Below are 20,705 nucleotides of genomic sequence, written 5' to 3'. Positions count from 1 at the left end.
GTTCCTCTCAACACTGAAAATGGACTTATTGTACAACCCAGCAATTACATTCTTGGGCACTTATTGCAGGAAAAAGGAAGACATTTTTATGCAGGAATTTGAAATTTGCATGTGAATATTCATAGCAACTTTATTTGTAATAGCCAAAACCTGGAAACTACCCACATGTCCTTCAATAGGTTAAACTATTTGTGGTACGTCCATACCATGGAATACTACTCAGCAGTAAAAAGGAATGAATTGATAGGCACAACTTGGATGAGCCTGATGGAAATTATGCTGAGTAAAAACACCAATCCCAAAAGGTTATGCCCTGTATGATTCCATTGATATAACATTTTTGAAAAGACAATTTTTTTTTTTTTGGTGAGGAAGATTGGCCTTGAGTTAACATCTGTGCCAATCTTCCTCTATTTTGTATGTGGGGCACAGTCACAGCATGGCTTGACAAGCAGTGTTAGGTCCAAGCTTGGGGTCTGAACCTGTGAACCCCGGGCTGCCAAAGCAGAGTGCAAGAAATTAACTGCTACCACTGGGCCAGCCCTTGAAAAGAGAAAATTTTGAAAATGGAGAACAGAGTTGAAGGATGGGGGAGAGAGTGTGCCTGTGGCTATAGAGAGGGAACATAAGAGAGGCTTGAGGTGATATGGCAGTTAAGTATCTGGATTGTGGTGGTAGTTATACAAGGCTGTACACACTGATAAAATTGCATAGAACTATACGCACACACACGAGTACATGTAAAACTGGTGGAATCTGAATAAACTCTATGGATGGTACCAATACTAATTTTTTGGTGTTAATATGATGCTATTGTTGTGTAAGATGTGAAGATTGGGGAAGATTAGGAGTAGGGGATATGGAACGTCCCTCTCCATTTTCTTGCAACCTCCTGTAAATCTAATATTATTTCAAAGCAAAAAGTAAAAAAAAAAAAAAAAAAAAAAAAATTTAACTCAGAACAATTAAAATAAAATACGTTTGTCAGTATACTACCTAAAATACCTAAACTCACTTCAAATATCACCAGTGGTGCCTGGACCCCACAGCGGGAGATTCCGACCTGTGGGAGTAAGAGAGCTAATCTAGGTTAAGGAACGAGGGTAGGACACTACACAGGATTGGAGAGGGGAACAGCGATAAGCACTTAGTGCTTACTGTGTGTCAGGCACTATTCCAAACTCTTTTCAGATGCTAATTCATTGAAGTTTCATAACGACTCTGTGTGGAAATGTTGGTTCCCCGGGAACTGGATGTGGAGGCAGAGTTCTGCATGCGGGAAGTGGAGATGCTCTTCAGGGACACCTGTGTGGTGGGAGGGACACCAGCCTGAGCAGAGGGAGTTGAGCGTTGAGCGGTTACAACAGAGGTCGCAGCAGAGCCAACGGGGGGCTCTGGAGCAAGGGCGGCCTTCAGAGTTGTCCCAAGTAAAGCAAGGCGGCTGAATTACTTTGCCTCCTCATCAGCAAGTCCGTGGATGCAGGCTGCCCCAGGGAGAGGCAGAAGCTTGGGCTGAGCAGCTTCCTCTGACTGAGGACCATGTCTGGAGAGGAACTGAGCTGCGAGCTGTTAGCAACCAACACTTCTAGAAGCTGGGGGAATGAAAGCCTCAGCCCTGGGGAGGGGAAGGGGCATGTGCACAGCACACCAGTGTCCACTACAGTCCACCCCTTGTGCTCAGATCCATTTGCTTAATATAGTAAGTTTGCCTCCTCTGGAAGGTTCTCCAGGATTCTTTTGCTGGGGAAACACGGAAGAGGGAGGTGGTACGACAGACAGCTGCCCCAACTCCAGGCTACCACTTATGCTCATTGCTACCTCCTCTCTACGCATTCTGGATTCCCCTCACTCTTGGTTTGCACCTCAGCTGGTTAGGCAGCTTGTTTAGCCTCAGGCTGTGGTTGCTGCGTTTGTCCATGTACCGTCAATATTGGACAGAGAGTTTGAAGAGATGCCCCAGTGGATCATCTGCTGTCAAATATCTTCTTTGTTCTCATTTGATAACAGCAGTCCTACCTCCTCCTGGTGACCAGGGTCAATTGCCCCAGCCAGGATGATGACTCCTTTCCTTGCCTGCTGGTCTCTTGGCACAAGACACTTGAAGACATCATGTATGTTGAAGTGGAAGTTGGATCACTGTATCCCTCAGAGAAGGAAGCTTCTAGGAACCAAGACCCCTAGGCTCCTAGAGCTGAGGTCACTGGGATGAATGATAAGCAGAGCCACACCTGCTTCCACCCCTTGGTCCCCAGACCTACTTGGTTCACAGCACCATATAATGGTCATTGATTTAGGGTCTAAATGATGTCCTGGAGGATGGCGTCCATCTTCACAGGGCATTACCTTCAAGCTAGTACTTTGGCTGTACTTTCAAAAGACCATTCATTCCATCACTCTGTGTGGTCAGCAGCTTCTGGGTGGTACACAGGTCATAGACCACTGGATCTCATGATCTTATGTCCACAGTCACACCTCCCTTATGCGTCCCTTGGTCTCATGCAACATCATGCGAGATTCTGTTCCAGTGTATCACTCTGTAAGCTCTCAGCTCATGGTGTTAGTTGAGGCCTTGTAGTCAGGAAAGACAAATTCACGCCTGGAATGTACTTTAAGTCCAGTCCACTCCGCCTGCCAGAGTGGAGGGGTTACAGTGTAATCGATTTTCCATCAAGTTCTGGTTGCTCTCCTAGAAGGATGGTGCCATGTAAGTGCTCAGGGTTGGTCTCTGTTGCTGGTAGGTTGACATTTGGCAGCCGCGGTAGCTAGATCAGCCTTGCCGAGTGGGAGCTCATGCTGTTGGGCCTGTGCACAGCTTCTACTCCTGCCACTTTAGCTACTTTGCTCCTAAGCTGTTATAGCAGTGTTGGGGGGTGGCTGATGATAGAGGCTAGCTGACATCGACTCCCTGCGAAATTGTGTCCACTTGATTGTTTAGTGTCTCATCCATGTGGATGCCCTTTGATGGGTGTTAACGTGCAGTAAGATCTTCACACTTCATGAGCAGTCCCATAGTTTCATCCACCTACCTCTTTCCCAGATCACCTCGTCCTTAGTGTTCCAGTCTTTCTCCTTCGAGACCCTCGGGCCAACCGATCAAGCCAATGACCTCTGCCCATGAGTCTATGTATATTCTAATCTCAGGCCACTTTTCTCTGCACACAAGGTGGTTGACCAGGTGCATCGTTTAAAGCTCTGCACATTGAAGGATTTCCTTTCATTGCTACCTTTCAGGACCCCCACCTCCCCCGACCCCTCACTGAGTGGGGCTATAGTGCAGCCACAGTCCCTTTTTAGTTTGCACCCACATCCTGAGCTGACCCTTTCGTCAACCAAGTTCAGCCTTTTGCCTTCCTCATTGTCTGGCCATAAAGGATTCCCCGTGTGGCCAAAGGTGTGAACTGAGGGAGAGGCACTGGTGCAAAAGTAGTGGATGCTATGGGGGTCTGAGCCCCCTGCCCATGCAGCTTCCTTGGACCCTCATGCCCTGCTCGGGCTTGTTTCTGCCTATACTGCTTCCATCTTACGATGGAGAGCTCTGAGCCCGTGCGACTTTATGACTTGGTGAGTTTGACAGAACCCTGCTTGTGACGGGCAGCTCCGGCCGCACAGTCACTTAGCGGCCCGTAATCAGGTGCTCTGTGTGTACCGGGACTCGGTGGAACACAGGTTCTTGGTTTTTGAATGGGCTATGCGATCCTCTGTTTTAGAAGTTGCGGCCTGGCTCCAGAATCCTAGGGATCTGTGCTGTGGCTCTTCCTGGAGCTTGCCGTGAACTCCATAGCGTCTCTTCCCACCATTGATGCCTCTAATACCAGAAGGTCACCTGCACCGCAGCCTGCACCTGCCACAGGGTCTTTCCTTGCTCTGGGCCCCTCTGAAAGCTGACAGTCTTATTTGTCACTAAGTAAATGGGTTGTGACAATATCCTCAAGTGTGACAATATCCTCAAGTGTGACAATATCCTCAAGTGTGACAATATCCTCAGGTGTGGAACATGCTGTCTCCAGCACCTGAAAAGCTCTACCGCGTTGTGATAGGCAGCCTGTAAGGTGGTCCCAGCGATTCTTGTCCCCTGGCACTCACTGTCTCGTGTATTCTCTCTTTGAGCGGGGACTGGACCGGTGGTTTGCTTCTAATGAACAAAAAATGGCTGATGTGATGGGAGGGTCCAAAAAAGACTATGGCTTCTGACTTGGGAGACCCTGGGGTACGTCCTCTCCCTCTGTTCCATCACCAGCTGCTGTGCTGTGAGGACACTCAGGACCTATGGCGAGGTGCCAAGGCCTACCAGCAATCACAGGAATAGGTTTCAAAAAGGATCTTCCAAGGCCTGCAAAAGCCGTGAGAGTGAGCCTGGAAGCAGGTGCTCCCGTGTTAGCTGAACCTCGAGATGCTGCAGCCCAGCCCGACATCTCGACGGCAGCCCCACGAGAGTCTTCTCAGGGCCCCATTCTTTCCGATCAGGTCCCTGACCTTGGCAGGGAAAATCTGCTGGAGTTGAGGATTCAATCTTCTCCGGAGTCCTGTTCCTCTTATAATTAAGTTCTGGGCCTGATCCGTAATTTTCTCTGCCCTCCAGTTCAGGGGATGAGAGTCGCTTTATATGCTGCCAAAGATACCCTCAAGCTTTTACACTTTGCCTTCTATTGGTGATTAATCATTCCGGGCCTTTCACTGTCTTTCTTCAATGAATCAATCCCCCGCCCCCACACCAGCCACCACCATCTCATTCTACAGTCTTTCCGAACAGTACTTACCAGAACCTCTCAAACGCCTGACACGCTGCACCCTCAGTGCATTAACGTCCTCCTGCGTCCCATCCCGGTTCACCACCAGTGAAAGTTTCAGCAGTTGCACCCTAAGCACATGCCAGGGCTCTCAGTGTTGCACTGACCATTAGCAATGGGGTGCTCAGTGCCGTCAGCCAGCAGGCGATACTGCTCCAAAACCCCACTTTTGAGATTGCTTTCTTAGACCAACCAACTGCTGGCGATCAGGTTTCCTGGGGAGAAGTCTCTGAAGGAGAGGTTTGCATGCAGGCAGTTTATTGAGGAGTAGTTTAGGACCGATACCTAACAAGGAGGGAAAAGAAGCCGGATTGGACAGAGAGAGAAGCTGGGCTCTGAGGAAGTCACAACAGAGGCCTCAGTAGATTCCATGGAGACATCAGAAGCTGGCATGGCCCTTTAGGGATGTCCAGTTAAGGCAAGGAGGCCAGGCTTTTGCACCCATTGTTGATCCATCACTGGCCGCAGGCTGCCCCGGGAGGAGGCATCATCTGGGCAGTGCAGCTTCCTTCGGTAGAGGGCACTTCCTGGAAGGGACTCAGTGTGAGCAGTCAGCCGCCAACACTGTGCAGCTGGGGGAATAAGTGTCTCAGTCTTGAAGAGGGAGCCGTGTGGCCCACCACCACATCGATTCCAGAAGGTACTGTTACTACTCCCCTTTTACAGATCAGTGAAACTGAGGCACAGAAAAGATAAGTAATTTGTCCAGCCGGGAAGTAACCAGGCGAGAGCTCATGCCCTTAACCATCACGCTCTGACGCCTTTCTAGAAGGAGGAGGAAAAGAAAAGAATCCTTCCCCTGTTCCTGGGGTCATGGCTAAGTCAAGGAACAAGTTAGAAATGCAAAGTCTGTTTTTGATATTCTCCCATCTCCATTTTAGTGCCCGTTCTCACTTCTTAAGAGTGTCTTTCCCGGACCTCGAAAGCATGAGGAGAGCATTCCAGGCTTGGGAGTGGAGGAAATGGGTGGGCGTAGGTATGACCAGCATGGAGGCAATGGATAGACTGATTTGGCTGCAAAAAATTATAGTTTGTAAAGGCAACTAGACAGACATAGGGAGAGAGTGAGGCTAGAGTCGATTATAGAGGTCTTGATAATCAAGCTAAGGAATTTGAACACAAGGGGGCGGGAGGACTGATGTGCAAAGGGTTGTTTGAGGAAGATTTAATGTGTCCCCAAGGCCAAAGATGAAGGGGCAGAAACAGAGACTGGAAGCAGAGAAATCTGTTAGGAAGCTGTTGTGACAGTCCAAGAGTGTAGAGGAAGCTGAGATGGTGAGAACGGGAAAGAAAGAATGACGGGACGGGCATTACGAAGGAAGAATGTCAGGAATCCAGATCTGTTAAAGGCTATCATCTTAGAAGATATCACAAGGACCACGGGTCCTCGCAAAGCTGCATAAGGATGACACCTCACCAAGGCTTCCATTGAAAAGGCCACAGAAACTGCTTCCCACAGCGGAAGCCTGAGTGCCCAGAAGACAACTAACACCAAGAGTGCCGGAGGCATGTGGGCCACAGTGTGTATTTGTCAACCTAGGTAAGGATTTTACTTAACAACACCGAGAGGGTGCTTGCGGTGTGCCGGGCACTGCTCTCTTTGTGAATATCAACTCACTTATCACTTGTTGTCATGACAACTCTATGAGGTAGGTGCTCTTACTATCTCCAGTTTACAGATGAGAAAACTGAGCTACAGAGAGGTTAAGTACTTTGCCCAAGCTTACCCAGTAAGCGGAGGAACCAGGATTCGAATCTAGACTGTGCCTCCACATTCCGTGCTGATCTGTTCGTGACTGTGATTAACCATGACAAAAATTAAGGTGGAGATAAAAAAGATAATCACGGACTTACTGACATGCCCAGTTGGACCTTAAAAGTTCTCAAGATTTCTTCTTTTTATTTTATAGCCGACTGCTTCCCCACTTTTATCCTGTGACCTCATCTTACATTCTCAGATCTTCATTCAATTCAATTCAATTCAATTCAATTCAATTCACCATTGGGGAAGCCACACCTATTCCTTCGTCTCAGGTTAGATCATGGGTCAGAAGAGCCTGAAATAATCTCATCTACGGGCAATGACAGAAACAGTATAGCATCCTTAGCTTAACTGCAATAGCCATTTATTCTTTCACTAAGTGCTTCATTCACTCATACAGGAAGCAACTACCCAACACGTACTCTGCACAGGCACCAGGCTGAAGGTGAGAAATCAGGAGATGACTAAGGCTTAGCCCCTGCTCTTGAGGGACTTGTAGTCTTTTGTTTATTGCCTCCCAGAGGCCCCCAACCCAGAGCTCTAAGAACAACCAACAGTTAGGGATGCAGAAGAACATTCCATGGCTGTTGGAAGCAGTCGGGGAGGTGGTTTGCTGGACGAGTATAAGGAGGAGACTGGAGCAGCAACTCCATAAGGGGAAATGATGATTGCCAATTTAACACCTTGCCTTGATGCCCTTCTTTTCAACCTCGCACTCAAACGCTTATCAGCTATTTTCTTGCAGTCTTGGCAGAAGCTCAGGGGACCCTATTTTACTGATGTTTTGATATATCAATGAAAAAGTTAGGCGGCTTGTTCGATGTGGGTGGAATTCTCTGTCCTCCAATTTCATCAACTTCATTTCTATCTTTAAGAAATGTTTGATAGATGAAATATATACAAAATATATCTAAGTATGAAGCATAATAATAAAAGGAACATTTATAAACCACCCAATTGAATATTTCCATTTCTGTTGATCCGCGTGAACTCCTCCCCAGTCGCACCCCTGCCCACCCCCAGAGGTAACTACTGCCCTGGATTTTGTGTTTATCATTCCCTTACTTTCTAGGAGTTTTATCACCCGTGTGTGTCCCTAAACATTATAGTATTTAGGTTTGCTTGCTTTTTAAAAATGGTTTTGTTCAGGGGCGGGCCTGGTTGCATAGTGGTTAAGTTCGCCTGCGCTCTGCTTTGGCAGCCTGGGGTTCACAAGTTTGGACCCCTGGCGCAGACCTAGCACCATGCGTCAAGCCTTGCTGTGGACGCATCTCACATACAAAATAGAGGAAGATTGGTACAGATGTTAGCTCAGTGACAATCTTCTTCACTAAAAAAAAAAAAATTGGTTTTGTTCAGTATAGAGTCGGCTGTGGCTTACTTTGTCCACTCCACACTGTATTTCTAAGACTCATCTAAATTGCTCCGTGTAGCTGTACTTCATTTTCACAGTTGTTTATTAGTTCATTCAATAAACATTGATTGGGCCCCTATAATATTCCATTAGGTGAATAGATCACAATTTATTTGTTAAGCTTCTTATTGATGGGTGTTTGGGTTGTTTTCCGTTTTTCCTCTTTTTTCTTTTATGAATAATGCTGCTGGGAATATGCTTTTACACGGCTCCTGGGACACGTGGGCAAGAATTTCTCAAGAGCATGGGTTTTCCAATCGGGATTCATGATCTTTAGTGGGCTGTGAAATCAACTTAATAAATTCAACCAGGATTTTTAGCAAAATGAAACAGAGCAGTAACTACCTTAGGGCATTTCCTGTAGAAATGGTTAAGTATTGCTTCAGGAACCCTGTTTTGGCTCTGTTCATGTGCCCTGGGCTGTGATGTAAAGAGTTTTTCTTATTAAGGTTCTTAGAAAAGTTTGGAAGCCCTTGCTCCAGGTGGTGCTTCTTGAACTATCTGTGGGTGAACTGAAATTCTGTGAGATTTCCAATCTGTCACAGATCGACAGCTTGGTAAAATACCATAAAAATGAGTTACTTCAAAAATGAAATTTTTAAAAATCCAAAGACAAACAAAATATAAACCTCAATTTTTAATTATTATATTTATCAGATATGAATTATATTCAATAAATGTAGTGTGGCAATTATTCACAATAGACGAAAGGTGGAAACAACTCAAGTGCCCATCGATGGCTGAATGGGTAAACAAAATATGGCGTATACATACAGTGCAATCTTATTCAACCTTAAAAAGGAAAGAAATTCTGACACACGCTATAACGTGGATGAACCTTGAGGACATTATGCTAAGTGAAATAAGCCAGTCACAAAAGGGCAAACACTGTATGATTCCACTCATATGAGATACCAGGAATAATCAATTCATAGAGAAGGAAGTAGGATGGTTGTAGAAGCTGGAGGGGCAGGAGGAATGGGTACTGTTTAATGGGTACAGAATTTCAGTTTGGGAAGATGAAAAAAGTTCTAAGGATGGATGGTCATGATGGTTGCATGACAAAGTGAATGCATTTAATGCCTCTGAACTGTCCACTTAAAAATGGTTAAAATGGAGTCCCCCAATGGCCGAGTGGTTAAGTTCCTGCACTCCACTTCAGCAGTCAGGGATTCACAGGTTCAAATCCTGGGCACGAACATACACACTGCTCATGAAGACATGCTGTGGTGGCGTCCCACATAGAAGAACTAGAATGACCCACAACTAGCAGATGCAACTATATACTGGGGCTTTGGGGAGGAAAAAAAAAAGAGGAAGATTGGCAACAGATGCTATCTCAGGGCCAGTCTTCCTGACCAAAAAGCATTAAAAAAAAGTTAAAATGGCTCTTTTGCTCAGGCCCATGGTGCCAGGAGAAGGGGCAAGTGTCGTGGTCTTCATACCGTCAGGAAGCTCTGTAGCCCCTGACAGGATCAGAAGTGGCATGATGAACAGTACAGGAAAACCCATCTGGGCCCAACCCTGAAAGCCAACCCTTTCAGAGGTGCTTCCCATGCAAAGGGAATTGTGCTAGAAAAAATATGGCTTGAAGCCAAACATCCCAATTTTGCCACCCAGAAGCGTGTCAGGGTACAGCTGATCAAGAACGGCAAAAAAATCACAGCCTTTGTGCCCAATGATGGTTGCTTGAATTTTATTGAGGAAAACGATGAAGTTCTGGTTGCTGGACGTGGTCACAAAGGTCACGCTGTTGGTGCCATTCCTGGAGGCCTCTTCAAGGTTGTCAGACCTTGAAAGACCAAGATCATCAGTTTTGATGGTGAAAACATGCTAGAAATAAATTTTCACATGCCCCCCAAAAATGGTTAATATGGTCAACTTTTATGTTGTGTATATTTTACCATGATAAAAAAAAAAAGGCCTAACGAAATGAAAATGAATATAGAGTGGCAATGTCAGGTTGCTATAAAATTTTCTAAATGCTTGCTCTCAATTTTTGTGCTTGTCTTATGAGGGTTCATAACAGACCACTTACATACTGTCTCTAGTCTGTGGATGGCACCGTGAGTGGCATTTTTCCAGGGTTAACCCTAAGAACAGATAAACTGACATGCAGCCTGGGCACACATGCACCTTTACGAGATTGTCCTAAATTGTTTTCTAAAGAGGGAAGCAATTCGCACTCCCATACGCAGGTGTATTAAAAGCTTCCTGTGCACCTCATCCTTGCCAATACTTAGTCTTGTCAGAATTCTTAGTGTTTGCCAATCTGGTGAGTATAAAATAGTATCTCATTGCGGTCTTTCTTTGCATTTTCCTGATTGTTAATAAATTCAAGCATCTTTTGGGTGTGTGTGTTTGAGGAAGATTGGCCCGGAGCTAACATCTGTTGCCAATCTTCCTCTTTTTTGCTTGAAGAAGATTGTCGCTGAGCTAACATCTGTGCCAATCTTCCTCTGTTTTATGTGGGATGCCACCACAGCATGGCTTGACGAGCAGTGCTAGGTCTGCACCTGGGATCTGGACCCACAAATCCCAGGCCATGGAAGTGGAGCATGCAAACTTAACCACTGAGCCACCGGGCCACTGGGCTGGCCCTAGAGCATCTTTTTATATGTTTGTTGATGAGCTATGTTTCTTTTCTTTTTGAAATGCCTGTTTAAGGTTTTTGCTCATTTTTCTATTGGGTTGATGGTGTTTTTATTATTGATTTGTAGGAATTTAGTCAATAAATATGTACTGTGCACCTGCCATGTGTCAGGCACTCTTCTCTGTGCAGGGAATACAGCAGTAAACAAGACGGACCAAAATTCCAGGTCTCATTTCAGAGTGTATAGTCTGCTGAGGAGAGGGGCTGGCAGGAATCAAATCATGCAGTTACATATATAGAATGTATGGTAATGATAAATGTTGAGGCTAAAAATAGGGCAGGAAAGGCAATAGGCAGGGCAGGGAGTGGTGGTGAGCTTGCAGTTTTTGAAAGAGTGGTCAGGGAAGGTTTCATTAAAAACATAACATTTGAGCAAAGGTTCTGAAGGACACAAGGACATGAGCAGGCAGACAGTTGAAGGAAAAGTTTCTTGTATATTCATTTGTCAGTTATATGCCTTACAGACATCCTCCCCAATTTGTGGCTTGCCTTCTCACTTTCTTTAAGATATATTTTGATGAAAGAAGTTCTTATTTTTAACATAGTCTAATGTATCAGTCTTTTATTTTGTGGTTTGTACATTTTGTACCTTGTATAAGAAATCTTTCTCCTGATATCATAAAGAAATTCTTCTAAAAATTCTAAAGTGTTGCCTTGTACATTTTGCTTTTAATTCACACAAAATTTACTTTAGGATATGGTGTGAGGTAGGGATCCATCTTTAATTTTTCCCCATGTGAGTAACAAATTGTGGGCACCATTGATTGAATAATCTATCCTTTCTCTGGTGGTGCCATCTCTATCATAAACCAGGTTTCCATATACATGTAGGTCTGCTTTGGGGCATTCTGTTCAATTCTATTGGTCCATTTGTCTGGCCTGTACCTTTATCACATGATATTACATACTATAGCTTTATATTATGTTTTTATATATAATAGAGAAGGTCCTTCTACCTCATTCTTTCTTTCAGGAATGTCTTGGCTACTCTTAGGACTCTGCCCTTTCCATATAAATTTTAGAATAACTTGTCAAGTTACTTGAAAAGCCCTCTTGACATAAGGACTTGAGTTCACTCTATAAATATATTTGAAGAGCACTGACATTAGTCCCATATTATGACTTTTTATCCATGAACATGGCTCATCTCCCCATTTACTTAAGACTTATGTACTGTCTTTCAATAAAGTTAAATTTTTTCTGTATAAAAGTCTTACATCTTACACATATTACATCATGTTTATTCCTAAATACCTTAATTTTGGTTGCTATTGTAATTGGAGTCTTTCAAAATTATGATTTCTAACTGTTTATTGGTGGATTATAGAAATGCAATCAATTTATATTATTCACTCACCTTGTTAAACTTAAAAATTAATTCCAGCAATTTTCTCATAAAGTTTTTTGTGTTTTCTAAGTAAACAACTATATTATTTATAGTGATGTCAGTCTTGTTTCTCCCTTTCTAAAACTGATACGTTTTATTTCTTTTCTTTTGTTATTGTGCTGCCTAGGACCTCAAGTACAATGCTGGGAAGAAGAGTTGACCCAGACATTTTTGCCTTGCTCCTGATTTCAAAAGGGATATTTCAAACATTTCACCTTGAAGAATGATATTTGCTGTAATTATTTGGTAAAAACTCTTTATCAGGTAGGAAATTTCATTATGAATTGGTGGTAAATTTGAGCAAATGCTTTTTTCTACAATTGTTTAGATAATCATCCATTTTTTCTCCTTTATCCACTACTGTGGTGAATTGCATTAATATCTTTTCTAATGTTATATCACTCTTGCATTCCTAGGATCAACACAACTTGATCACGATGCATTATCTTTTTTATACACTGATGAATTCAATTCCTAGGATTTTTGCATCTAGGTGAATGAATGAGATTGGCCTCTAATTTTCTTGACCAATTTAATTTCTTTACATTCCTCCAACAGATTTGTCACTGTGGCTAAGCGCAGGTCAGTTATCTTCAATTTAGAAGATCCTTCTTACCTCTGCTGGCCACCAAATGGCCCTTCGATTCTGGCCTTCCCTCCTAACAGTGATGTACTGACGCCTGGGTACCAGGTACAGCGCCTGGAGGTCAACAGTAGGCCTGAAGAAGCCCAGCCATTGGAGGTCTAGCTGGTTGTCAATCCACATCCCTTTTCTCCCACTCAAAACTCACTTTGTCTAAAACACTCTTCCTGATTACCAGCCTGTGATCCACCCTGAGTGCGGGGACCACATCTTTTCATCTCTCTATCCCCAGGGCCCAGCCCAAAGCCTGCACAGAGAAGTTGCTCAAAAATGCTTGTGAAACTGAGTTTGCCCAACCCAATTCTGAGCTCTTTCTTGGCTCAGTTGATCCTGATTTTTAAAGTCGTTTCTCCAAAACGCTCTTGAGCCTTTTTTTGTATGCGGCACATGCATCTGCTGTGTCTCACAAGACAGACAGTGGTTGCTTTGCAGATAAGAACTGTGTCTACGGAGGAGTTTCTTTTGACTTTCCAATTTCAGAGGCTGTCCGACACTAGCCCAAAGCCCCTTCAGCGTCTTGTCCATCTGTGTTCTCATCCACACTCCTACTCACAAGTTGGAAACTCTAGGTAAGCCTCACTCTTCAAGGTTTCCAGGAGGCCACACTGCGCCGTGCTTTTATGCCATACCTTTGCTCGTAGCATGCCCTCTGCAACCCTCTTCTCATGAACGCCCTCTCTGTTTTTCACATGGTACCCAACTGTCAAATCCTTGGTGAAGCCACCCTTACTCTCTTCCTTCCCGTCCACATCCCTTGGGGGTCACTCTTTCCTCCTCTGTGCTCTTCAGATGTTGTATACGTGCCTTTTTAATTTTTATTTAATTACTTTTAACTGAGGCAACGTTGGTTTATAACCTCATACAAATTTCAGGTGTACCTCTTTCTATTTCAATTTCTGTGTAGACTACCGTGCCTTTTTAAAAAAACTTTTTTTTTTAACCCCCAAATGCTTCACTATCTATTTCCTAAAATCAGGACAATTCTCTTACAGAGCTACAGTACTGTTGTCAAAATCAGGCTATTTAACATGCATACAAATACATTTTCTAATCTACACTTCATTTTAAAATTTTACCCATCATTCCTTTTTTTAACTGGATCGTTAACAATTGTCACGTAGTTTTATAGATGTTTACATTTCTCTGCCTCCCGTATGCTTGCACGCACACAATGACCCTAAGAGTCTGGGCTTGTATCTTTTATCCGCAATTCCAGCAAGGTGCCTTGTCAGTGAGTTTGTCTTCTGTGTGGTGTGCACGCGTGTCTGTGTTTAATTAACGCGGTTATATGGCTCGTCTTCAGTTCCTCTGTCTTCCCAGCGTGGCCCTCCCTTCCTCCCCCTGCATCATGCTCCGTCATTCTGGGGACCCACGCCCTCCCTCTCTCGCTAAACCCTTGCACTAACCTCATTTCTGAGCCTTCATTCATACGATGTAGTCAGTGACTCGTGGCGGCTTGTGGTGTCCCTCTTCCCAGGGATAGACACTGAGGGATATGAAAAATGAATGCTACGCCCCTCCTGTCCTCCAGGGCCTCCACTTCTCATGTTCTGTGTGTTTTCTTTTCTCGCCCAAACGCCAGCACCACCTGTGCCCACTGTCTGTGCTCGATGACCGCTGGTTCGGTGAATGAATGCAAGCACAAAACGGTGGCCCTCGAGATGAAGAGCCCAGGGTTCGACCACTCTCCAGTCGGGCCACTTGGCCACATAATCAATCACTGGACACTATGTTCCAAACCAGGGGTATTATATTACTTTATCCCTTTGGCTTATTTAAAGCTAACAGGCCGTTCTGAGAAGCACTTCCGACTAAAAACTTGGGCTGCCCGTTTTATGAGGGAAAAACATCCCTAAGAGACTGAGGAGAGAAATTGAAAAAGGACTGAAACACACCTCATGGGGGTTATCACGATTTTAAAATGCTTGACTTTCTAACTGGTGTCATTTATCCCTTAAATGCTCGGAGCTCCATGGGGAGAAAATTCTACAGAATTGGTAGATTCCCTGCCCTCAGTAAGCTTATCATTTATGCCGTATACTTTATGTGGCTCCTGGCTGCCCTGGTGTCCCGTTTGATTGAGCCTTCCTAGGCCCCGCATTGTTCTCATGTCTATTTAATTGCACTGCCGATCATTAACCCATGTGGAGCGCCAGAAATATGCAAGACAATGGAAGTAACTCGCAATTAGCTCCCAGAGGGCTTATAATACAAGCTCAACCAGGTTTCTGTGTTCTCCCATCTCTCTGTTGCTTTTTGCTTTTTCCTCCGTGTTCAGTGTGTTCACAAGAAGGAGCCACCCTTCACCCGCTCCCTTCAAATCTCAAAGTACCAGACGCTTCCCAAACCCACAATGGGACCTCTGGCCTCAGTCCCACCTGTCCCCTTCTCGTCAGCGAGGCATTTCAGGACCAGAACCCATTCTTCACAGGTTGGACCAAGTGTTTTGATGGATCCCAGTGGAAAGTGACAGAGACCTTGATCCTATCCTCTTCTGGGCATGAGGGCTCACGGATCCCTAAGGCATTTGCAAGGGTTGCTAAGAAAACCACGCACAGGTGGAAGATGATCCCAGGGGCGGAAGAGGCCAAAACTCTGCCCAAATCTCGCCTTCCTCTGCCGGCCGTGATGGGGTGCGCCTCCTCTGCTGGCAGCTAGTCCTGTGACAGCTGGTTTTGGGTCAAGAAACCTAGGTCTCCCAATCCCCCACAGGGCTCTGAGGAGAGGCCATGAGGGGCTGCTCCGTCGCCAGGATCGCTCTGTCGTGGGACCAGTTTCTTGGGGATAATTAGCACTTCTCTGCCATGGCCCCAAATCAAACCCAGCCGAGATCATGTTACCTTGCGATATGTGTTGACACTGTTTGCCTCCTCAGATTGCCACCCCATCTTCCTAAGGTGGGAGAGAGAGGTGTGGAAGCCGTCAGAGGAGGCAAGGAAAAGGCTCTGGTCACTTGTCACTCTCCCATAGGGCCCAGAGTGGGGCTGTTCCACACGGCACCTTTTCTGATCTTTTGTCCTATCTCGTTGGTGTCTCAAACCCCCTGGGGTTCTGGTCGCTTCCCCCTGGGAGATGATTTTTCCCAGCGAGTCCGCTCATCCCTGACTTCCAGCACTCTCTTAATTCCTAGCATTGTTTCACTTTTAAATGCACATTAACTGGCCCATCTTTCTCTCTGATTCTTTTCACCTTGCTGGTGTTTGCACATGGAATGATCATCCTTGATTTATGAGTTAGCCAAGCTGTGCGTAATTATTTCTTCATCTTTACTCATGAATTCTCCCATCCCTTAATCACTCTTGTTTTCCCCTAAGCTGTCACTTTCTCTACATTTGTCAGGTAATGAGGCAGCTGCCGCCGTGTCCACTTCCTGTTCTGGGGCCTCAGTGTCTGAAGAGGGCAGACAGCGCGCTCAGGACCTGCCCCTGCCCCTGCGGCCCCTTCGTATCACGAATTCGAATTCGCTCGTCCTGGATGGTTCAGCACTTCACATTTTCAAAATTTCAGCCATTGTGTTTATTGAAAGTGCATCGACCACAAAACACCGCAGTTCACCTCTCTCTCTTTCTCGCTCTCTCTCTCGAGGATGGGAAGATTATTCTGAATCTATGAAGGCATTTATTCACAGTGGCTTCTGAGTCAGGCTCTGCACCTACTTCAATTTTAGATGTTTTTCTGAATCTCCTGTTGTGTGTGGCAGTTCAGGAACAGACACTGTGAGACGGAGAGGGGGACTCTGGATCCGGATTCAGGCAGCCCGGGTTCAAATCCTAGGCTTTCCCCTCCCCGTGCCTAGCTGAGTGACCGTGGGCACGTCATTTCACTTCCAGAAGCCTCGCCTTCGTGGTCCATCAAATGAAATACTATCTCCCTCTCCAGAGTTGTTGTAAGGATGAGCTGAAATGGCGTGTCTGAGCACAGCACAGAGCCGTCTCCCGTTTGTGTACATTTCCTTCAGTTCATGCACGTGGCTTCTTTTCCAGGTGAATTCCAGACTTCGGGAGTTTGTAGACTAGGAAAATCTCAAAACACATTTTGATGAGCATACTTTTGCCAAGTTTTTATTTTGCCAACTTTTAATGTTGCCAAGTAAGAACAGTATTAAAAAAACCAGCACAACTCACCTTCATCCATTTCCACTAAATTTCATAAAAGAATATTTAAAAAAAAATCAAGAGGACATCGTTACGAGTCAAAAATGGATGACGTTTAGCTTTACGAAAACCTCTCTGTATTGCTCTTACTCATCTTATCTTAGAGATGAGTGAACACTTGGTCTGCAGATCAGTATTTGGGAGCCGTCGCTCATCCCGGACTCGCAGGGCTTTCCAGACTAGCGGTTCCCCGCTGTAGACGCCTCACCCCGAGGTGGGGAGGCGGAGGCGGAGGCGGAGGATGAGCGAGCAGCACGTCTTTCGGTGCAAAGCGTAAGGAACTGCTGGGGTGTGATCGCCGAGCCCAGGGACCTCGGGATGTTCAGAGACGAGAGCGGTTGTGAGAAACTGATGTGCACGATATAAAGTATGTGAAGAGAACAGAGGCAGAACATTTCCTGAGTTCCAGGTGGAATACTGGCCGTGTTTGCATTTTGGGTTTTTAAAAAAAGATTGCAAGCAAGCGATCAAAACTTGCCACATCCGTCACTGAAGAGTGTGCGGGCTCGTGACGGTTTCACTCTGACGCAGCTCCCAATTGCCTGCGGTTTTTCAGACACATCCCCCTACAATATCCTTTGGGGTCAAAACATTCCATGGCTGGTCTAAGGGCAGAGGTGAATCGTTTTTGAGAAGTTTGGGCTCACTCTGCTCAGCTGGTTTTGCTTAGGGGAGTGTGGAAAGATCCCTAGGGGTTCTTTTCTAGGAGAAAAAAATTACACACGCACACCACAGACACACACATCATTTGGGGCCTTTTAAAGTCGGGTTAACTCCTACCTGGGGAGGGAACCTCGGCCAGACGGGAAATCTTAGTGGATGACAATTGAACTGCACTGACCCATCTGGTGTCCGGAAGGAGGCGCAGAGCAGGCCTGTGCCAACTCTGGGTCCACTTGGGAGCACGCTGCCCTGTGCTGGGGGCCTGCTCCTGAGCCCCAGGTACTGCTGATTTTGCAGAATAAAAGTCACAAGCACTTACTATGTGCTGAGTCCTCTGTGAAGTACCTCGCTTCTATTGTCTTGTCTAACCCTCACATAGCATTTTGGGCCAAGCCCTAATCAGAAGGCCCATTTCACAGATGAGAAAACTGAGGCTTACGCAGCATTAGGCAAAGGTGTCCAAAGTCGCACTGCGGCCCGTGAGCGGTAGAGCTGGGACATAAGCGCAGGTCTTTCTGAACAGTAACTACTAGGATGTTTAGCTCCTAAAATCTGAGGTCTGAAATGAGTGGGAAAGGAGCTTGAACCACCCGTCTGAGGTGGCATTTGGAAAAGGAGACCTTGCCCACCACACACACACACGCACAGGCTCTTTAAACTCTCTGAAGCACTCCTAAAACACACAGCGTTTCCCCCCCTCCCTGTAAAAAGGCAACCTAGGAAACTTGCGAGAGAATAATTTAGCAGCGTCTATCCAAAGCCTCAAAATATTTATGCCCTTTGACCCAGAAATTGCCCTGCTAGGAATCTGCGCCGTAACCAGGATGTTCCAGGCTTCTCCGGCCCATGGGTACAAGGGCTGTGCTCAAGCGTCACCTCCTTAGCGGACTGTCTTGCCCCGGCTTTGCCCCCAGTGACTAAAACACCAGCTGACTCACTGAGGGCCCTCCACAAAGGTTCCCGAAGGAACAGATGAGCTTATGTTACATAAATACCTCCAATCTCAAGACTCTGCTCAGGCAGCAGATCGAGTCTTTTACAAATGTCCCCCTCCCTCACGCTGCTCAGGTTCCCTTGAAGTTTCCATAAGGTGGTCCTGCTCATCGCGCAGCACGGCTGCCGGCAGGTGGACGGGGACACTCAGGCATGTCCCTTGAGGCCAGAGTCCACAAAGCCTGGCCTCCCCAGGACCCTCCAAGGAGCTGCTCCTGCGGTGTCACCGGAACCTGCCGTCCTCCCCAGCCCCCAGTGCTGCCTCCTTTTCGAGGTATCCTCTTGCTGCTGGTTGTGCCAGGACTTGGGGCTCCCCCCTCAGCGAGGCGATTTCAAGCCAGCAGGCCACCCCCTACCTGGCGTTTGCACAAACCTCTGCCTGTGAGCGCAGGCAGTGAGGAGGCGCCCCTAGTTTTGCCAGGTTCTGTCAGCGAGGCTTCTGCAGCAAAGCTGCCTGGGTCCCTGCCTGTTCCAGACTTTTCCCTGCACCCCAACAAGCGGACATGTCCCAAGGCATGTCCAGCCTCCAGGCTGCGGGGGACGGCAGGTCCACCCTCAGTGTCTGCAACCTGCATTCTCCCTATCGCAGGCCCTGCAGCTGGGCTGGTTCAGCACGAGGGCTGCCTTCTCTCCTCCAGCGGTGAGGTGAGGCGCAGGGAGGCGCACGTATCAGAATCAGAATGAGAATCTCCGCGCGGCAAGCGTGGGTGACAGAGGCCAACGAGGGCCTGCCTCCTTCCCTGAGGACACCTGCCAAGGGTGAGCCCATGTCTCCCTGCCTATTCTCTCTCCTCGGGGTGCTTTTTCTGCAATCTGGACTCAGTTTTAATGTTGTTTTCTTTTAATCAACTTCATAGAGGTATAATTTACATACAACGAAATGCATCCATTTTAAGCACGCAAAGACTTTTGACAACTGCATAAACCCATGTCACCACTACTACATTCAAGATACAGAACATTTCCATCACCCCACAAAGCCCCCTTGAGCCCTCTGCCATCAGTCTCCTCCCCCCTCGCACCCCACCCCAGGCACTGGCTTATTTTCTGTCCTTATGACTTAGTTTTGCCTGTTTTGGAACTTCATAGAGATGGAATCATCTTGAATGTGCTCTTTTGTGTCTGGGCTCAGCGTATTCTTGAGATGTTTGTATGTTGTTACACATAGCAATAGTTCCTTTCTTCTCATTGCTGAGTAGTATTCCATTGTCTCGTTCTACCACAGCTTGTTTACAGGTTCACCTGTTGCACTGTTTTGGCTTTTATAAATAGAGATGCTATGAATATATTCTCAAAGATGTTCATTGCAGTCTTGTTTAGAAATGGTAAAACAAAACAAAACAAAACAAAGAAACAAAAAACCTGGAAATAATCCAAGTGTCAAAAATTAGTAGACTACCGATCCTAGGACCGGGGCAGGAAATATACAAGATAAGCCTGTAGCATCTTGTAGTGTGAGAAAGTAAGAAAGTGCTCAAAGAAACAAACAAACAAGGATAAACTCACAACCTTACAAGTATGTCAAAAGGATGAGGGAGCCAGATGAAAGAGCTCCCAACGGCGAAACGTGGAACAATTTGAGGAGAAAAATAAACTAGTATTGGGTTACAACCCAAAGTATAAAATAAATATCCACAAGTCCATATTGATATTTGATTGAATAAATTAGACAAATCTCACGTGCAGAAGAATTTCAAATAATTATGTAGGTACTCTGCCCTCACGCAGCGGGGAGCATTACTCCCCACTCCAGAAGTGTGGGCTTCACACAGTGACGTCCTTCCAGAGTACAGTACGGAAAAGGGAAAAGAAAGGGAGACACTTTACAGTGGAGAAATGTGACAGACGCCACCAGCCAGGGAATCAAGGTCAAAATCAACAGTGACGGGTCATGTTGATAGTATGGCCCCTTGATATGATGCGATGAAAATGGCAGTTTACTTCTGTGGTCTTCTTCCCCAAAACGTGTAACCGCAGTCTAATCATGAGAAAATCGTCAGAAATCTCAGTTGAGAGGCATTCTACAGAAGACCTGACAAGTACCCCTCAGAGCTGTCAAGGTCATCAAAACCAAGGGAAGTTAAGAAACCGTCTCAGCCATGAGCAGCCTCAGCAGACACGACAACTAAATGTAATGTGGAATCTCGGATGGAATCCTGGAATAGAAAAAGAGCATTAGGTAAAAACCAAGGAAATTAGAATAAAGTATGGTCTTTTGTTAATAATAATGTATAATACGTTCATTAATT

General features: G+C 45.9%; 1 long non-coding RNA gene across 2 annotated transcripts in view; it reads left to right on the top strand.

The window, feature by feature from the left end:
* LOC103566490 (uncharacterized) overlaps positions 1–17,782 on the top strand; it is a 63,649-nt gene extending 45,867 nt beyond the window's left edge. Inside the window, exons 3-5 of one of the 2 annotated variants that reach the window (XR_011524091.1) lie at positions 12,131–12,267; positions 12,562–13,215; positions 15,986–16,817. This is a non-coding gene — a long non-coding RNA (uncharacterized lncRNA). Of the gene's footprint in view, positions 1–12,130; positions 12,268–12,561; positions 13,216–15,985 lie in introns of both variants that reach the window. The other variant, XR_011524092.1, reaches the window with a different exon arrangement.
* The last annotated feature ends 2,923 nt before the right edge of the window (positions 17,783–20,705 follow it).

Source organism: Equus przewalskii, chromosome 11 (assembly GCF_037783145.1).
Source record: "Equus przewalskii isolate Varuska chromosome 11, EquPr2, whole genome shotgun sequence".
In the NCBI taxonomy this organism is placed as follows: Eukaryota; Metazoa; Chordata; class Mammalia; order Perissodactyla; family Equidae; genus Equus; species Equus przewalskii.
Note: the sequence above shows the minus strand (reverse complement) of the source record. Positions and strands in the feature narration are given on the sequence as shown.